This window comes from Hyalella azteca, unplaced genomic scaffold, assembly GCF_000764305.2.
Source record: "Hyalella azteca isolate HAZT.00-mixed unplaced genomic scaffold, Hazt_2.0.2 contig10335, whole genome shotgun sequence".
Classification (NCBI taxonomy): domain Eukaryota; kingdom Metazoa; phylum Arthropoda; class Malacostraca; order Amphipoda; family Hyalellidae; genus Hyalella; species Hyalella azteca.
The window spans coordinates 109,396-115,395 of record NW_025940379.1 but is presented as its reverse complement, the minus strand read 5'-3'; positions in this window follow the sequence as shown (position 1 = coordinate 115,395).

Here is a 6,000-nt window from a genome sequence, read left to right as displayed (position 1 = left end):
CATACTGTACAAAATTATCACGCTTAATTATTCTTCTTAATTGGTGCGATAGTAATTAAATATCAATTTTAATAGTAAATTTCTAACTGACAAGAGTTTTTTTCGCAATTCTATCAAATTTCAGGGAATATTTTTGTGGTTTCGAGTGTGTTTCAACTTTAGGTTGAGACTTCTAATGGGTCTAATGAGAAAGGTGGGTATGCTATTATCCTAAGATTATATACTTGATGGTCTATATGGTTTATAATGGTCCTATACATATGGTTTCCAATGTAAAAGATTGAAAATCGAAGTTAAATTTGGTTTTTTCACACTAAATGTCGGTGTAGACAATTTTAACTCCTCTTACGGTAAAAAGTAAAGAGACATGATAATATTGATGATATTGCACCAATATCGTTGTTATGAAAAGCGATTACTAATAAAATACATTTGAAACACTTACTTTAAAAAATAACCAGGATATTTTTCAGGAGGAAAAAAGAAGGAAAAATGCTGTGGTTCTAATGAGGCTTGTGTCGATAAGCCGCTACTAATTAGAACTGATGTTTCTCATTAGTGAGCGCGGATAATGAACCCTTTGGGTAACGACAAACTGAACATCTCTGCATGAATAAGGCTCGCTTTAGGCCACCAATTAAGCTTAGTACACTCGAGAAGCCCAGGGGCCATACTTTCAAAAAAAGTTAAGAGATCGTAAGTTCATCAGCCAATCATTGACGGTCTTTCAAGCAAAATCCACAAATCATAGACAAGAAAATAGAGCGTAAGTACTTACGTTCACTTAGCGAGTTTTGAAAATATGGCCCCAGGCGCGTGACCATCAAGTGTAAACATGTAGAGGACTTATTGATCTTCGGGGTGTTGCTGCCGGGACCGCTCACCACGAACTGTAACAAAGAACGGCCGTCTTTCAAAAGTTTTTCTCATTAAATGGTTTTTAACATTTCTGAACTACCAGCTACTGAAATTAAAAGAAATTACTGTTATTAATTTTTTTAGTGACGTACTGATTTCATTTTGGGTCGCCATTGCATGGGCCCCTTAATTAAAGCGTGTGGGCATTGCAGCTACACAACGCGTAGGTGAGATAATTTAATGATATTTAGGCGCAAGAAGTGTTATATGACCAATATTTTTGCAGATCTAGAATGATCGAGCAAATAACACTGGGACTTTAAAATCTATTAAACCGAGTTTGATTTGGAGACTCAAGTTACATGCGTTCTTTGGGAGAATTCATTTCAGAGAATTTATGTAAAAACAGTTTTAGAGGGATGGCTCTAAGAGGCGAAATTGAATATTTTATTTTATATTTTGTTGAATAAATGTACTGAAAATGAAGATTGTACTGTAGCACTGATTCAAAGCATAATATATATTATATATTAGTGCAGAGCTAATGAGTTAATGTTAGCGAGAATGTCTGGAGCACCCAAGATCAAAGTCAAGCATGTAACAGTATGGCAATTAACATAATAGAATTAAATCAAACCATGCACGGAAACAGTAAGGAGAGAAATTAAGATTTGAACTTAGAAGCCTTGCTGTTAGCAATGCTCTTCTCGTTGACTGTTATAAGGTCTAATAAATCACTTGATTTCTTCAATCTCTTTGCACTCCTGAAACGAATCTGAAGACTTCCTATTCAACTAGTTATTGTAAATTTTAAAAGACCCCAAACAATAATTTCAATATCGAATTGTTTTGAATGAAACATTCGTGTCGAAATTCAGAAATGAATTCAATTCGTATCAACCAGAAATAAGACAACCACAAATAAAACTGAAATGCACACTAAACCAAATAATGATCCTATTTATGAGGCGTTGAATTCTCTTGTTATTGCCGCTGCAATCCGAGTCCCGAACAAATTATATCTGGGGATAAATTTCGAATTACATTTTGTTAGGATTGAGGTTATTTAATTTATTGATTTCAGTTGCTTACTGACGCAATATTAAAATTTCATCAGATAAACACGCTTAAAACGACAGTTGCTGAACTGAATCATTCAATAAACTTCACCGCATGGAGACAGGTTGCATTGAGATCTTCTCAGTTGTTCAAATATTTGGGCCGAGCACACGCAGTTTCATCAGACTGCATTCTTTGAGGGTAACTCAATAAAACACGCTCATAGAACTTGCCGCGCTGCCAAAGCCGAGCACCGCGTGAATGCGCCAGCTGGAGGCACTGAATATTAATGTGTATCGGGAGCAGCTTGACCCAGTGCTTTACTGAGTTGCTCATCATGTATTCATATTCGCAATGGGAAACTTCGAAAAACTTGCCATCCATCCACGCGGAGGCAATTCGTAGCCTGCAATATCACGCTGTTGGTCAACATATCAGAAGTGAAATCTGGGGTTGTGACAAAAAATTAAATGGTGAAACAATTTAGGATGGTTAGATTAATTCGCTTCATTATTCTTGCTTTCGCTAGCCGTATAATCCTTTCTATTGAATTATTCTTGTGATGTTTGATGCATTTAATTGGAGTTCGAATAATTTTTTGAGAAAACGCTCAAATGAAAAAGAGTATAGATTGTAAGCCATCAAAATCTTTAATCCGTTAAAACCAAGTGCGAAACTTTTCTTGGCTAAGAAATTTGAAATGATAATATTATTGGCGAATTAAATAATATGTTATTACTAATTCATATGGTACCGCCAATAATTGATTAAAAACCGAAAATATGGCGCTATAATGTTAATCATCAAGTAAAGGTATCATCGAATTGAAGATCAAGATTCAAAATAACTTCAGTGAGGACTCGTTTGCTTAGAAACATTATTTTTGCCTGGATTTATCGCGTCCTGCAGATGCTTTTCCACGGCGAGAGGGGAAACAAGGATTTATGGACATCTTGAAATATCTACTTCCCCTGCCCGCGGCAGACTTTATGTCAGTCTTTCTCGTCGATGCACCGAGTCTGTTGTTTTTTTCCGTGATCCTTACTTTTTATTGGGATTTATTAAGTCTTTGCTGAGTTGACGGAAGCCATTAACGACTTCCTCGAGACTTATGCTTTAGCTTCGGCTGTGATGTGACAGGAAAGTCTGAAAAAATACTGTTCATTATTCAGTTCGAGAAAAATGTTTGACTTAACGGGTAACTGCTTGTGCTTAAGTTCAAAATTGCTGTATAGGTTGAATGGGTTTGAATTAAAAGTTTCATCCATAACAAAATTGAGAGACTGTTTTGAGTTTAACACTGTACACTAAGGTGGAAAAGAGGCTCTCGGTATAAAATATAATTGCAAGGGGATCATCTAGACGGCACTTTCTAGTGAAGCTGAGCTCGTTTACAGTCGCCGCGCTCTCATAACTTTGAAACTAAGAGCTGTTGAGGGAGTAATGAAGAAAAAATGTCGACCCCGGGCTTTGCCAAGACACTAGTGTCCAGATATGAGCTTCAAGCTGGTGGCCTCTATTACTCTACAGGAGCTATTAATTCTAATTTAATTTAAAATGCCTCCACGAAGAAAGCTCTTAATTTATACTGTGAATAGATGCCCCAGTTCTACTTCGTATAGTTCACTGACCCCAAAAACATCTCGATGACACGAACAGATGTTTGTTCTCTTGAAATTATTCAATAAATATTTATTAATATACAATCGTTTTTTAGCTAGACATGTTTCGTGAGAGTTAATGGAATCGTACCATGAATTATTGTCCTGAATTAATAAGGTTATGCATGGCTGGCTTAAATGACTCAACTGGCTTTCTTACCGGTAAACCGTTATAAGTATCCGGTTTTTCATCTCCTATGTAAATAAATGCCGTTCATGCATTTTTCTTTGCTGTGGTAACTTTATCATCACATTATTGAACTGTCAAATACAAAAGAACGGAAGTTAAAATATCTATGTTGCTTTTTGGCTGCAAGGATCCCTAAAAAAGCCCTAAAAATCCCTAGCAATTTAATTGTTGAAGAAGGTTTTCTAACATATTAATGATAAACCCTCTCTCACTTCCATAACTCTAAAGAACGCTCACTTCTGAGGAGCGCATAACTATAATCTGCAGGGGCCATACTTTCAAAACTCGCCAAGTGAACGTAAGTACTTACGCACCATTTTCTTGTCTATGATTGGTGGATTTTGCTTGAAAGGCTGTCAATGATTGGCTGATGAACTTACGATCTCTTAACTTTTTCGAGCATCGGGAAAGAAGCCACCGACGAACAAATCTACTTTTTTTTACCACGAAAAACATGGTTGTGCGTTCAAAATTTTCGTTATTTGAATATTGAATATTACGCGAAATATTTTCTATGACTGGATCGCCATTCGAGATTCAACCATCCTCAAACTCAATGACTGGGAGGAATTAGCAGGCAGGTAATTGACCGTCGTAAAAAAAAGAATGTGATTCACTACAAAGACGTAAATCCTTTTGAAATTACCAGTGCTGGTCAAGTGAATAAACCTGGGCCTTCAACATCCGCAAAAATAACTGGTAAAAAACACCAGCAAATTCATGTGCACCAGTTACAGCGGCAAGCAGAGCCGAGAACATAGAATTCATTCTGTGTTGGCATCATAGGCAAAGAGAAATTTCTGTTAAAAAACAACAATGGAATTTCTGAAGCGAATTTGTAATATTTATCTCATCACGCACAGCTGAAAAAACATGGGCAAATCAAGCAACAAAAATAATCTGCAATAGACGCAAAAATACAATCGTGCATGTGTATATCGAGGAGAATCAACAGTATAACAGGAATTATATAACTTCCTAACTTCCTGCTTTGATCTCTGAAAATGTGTCACTGTGTCAAGCAATAACTCTCCAACAAATCACTCGGGAAGAAAATTTTAGAAATAGGTTACTGTGTTATAAGATTACTTCTGGTCAAATTTCAATTCATTATTTTATTACTGAAGTGTTACAAATAACATTTAGGAGTAAGTGATAATTGATCATCTCGAATTTCAGGTGGTGATTGCGATTCTGTTTTTTTTTTTTTAAATTGGCCTTTGCACAGAGGCTCGATTTCCTTTGCGTTCTGACAGCCACTAGCTGCCGACGTTTTGAGCTATTATGTGAATTGCTCTGCAATTAGTTCCTTCTATTGTTCGATTTAATTAGGAATGACTTGAAGGGAACTTAATTAGAGGCCAGCTAATTATTGAGATAGCTAGAATTGCGCTGGCGTCCCAAGCGCCGGTGATTGCATTCATGCGCCTGAAAAGCAGAGTGACTGAGCAACGTCGACTCAAAACAAGCAAAATTTTACCAAATGTAGAACACAAACATAAAATACGGATATAAATAATTTCACGTGGTATCACCAAGAATATATAAACAAGGAAAACATCAAGGAAATAGAAATGTTCTCATTGAAAAAGTTTCGGAGACAAGCTCCTTCACCAGTTTAAATTTTTTTCAACTAGTGATCGAGCTGGTCTCCAAAAAGGTTTCAATGAAGATATGGCGTATTTATTCGGTGTTATTTTTTTACTTTTATATTCGTGGTAAACTTGTGATTTATCAGGCTAATGATGTAAGCACGAGCAAATGAAATCTTGGATTCGTAGCGGATCGCCAGAACGTTAATACGTTCTATAAATGGAGGAAACACTAGGCCTGTGATCAGTAGAGATTATTTAGACAACAGTGGAACTGAGAAACGTTGGAGAAAAGGCTCTGTAAGTTAAATGATAAATGCTATGTACTTCTCTGATCAAGATAATCATTAAATAATCAACGGACCGTGCTCACTAACTAGAAAAATTAATGCTGACCGTGGCTTGGATGTGATTTAGATATGTCTGCTTTTGATACGTGTGTTTGATAGTCTGAAACACTTAGCCCTTTTTACACTATAAAGTATACACCAATTAATATGTACACATCAGCCTACCAATATACTGCGCCATTTTGAAAATATCCAAATAGCTATTAAGAACCTAAGAAGCATGTATCATTATTGAAACTCCAGGTACAATAAATACTCACAAACAATAAAGTTCCCTAATGAGACGAGAC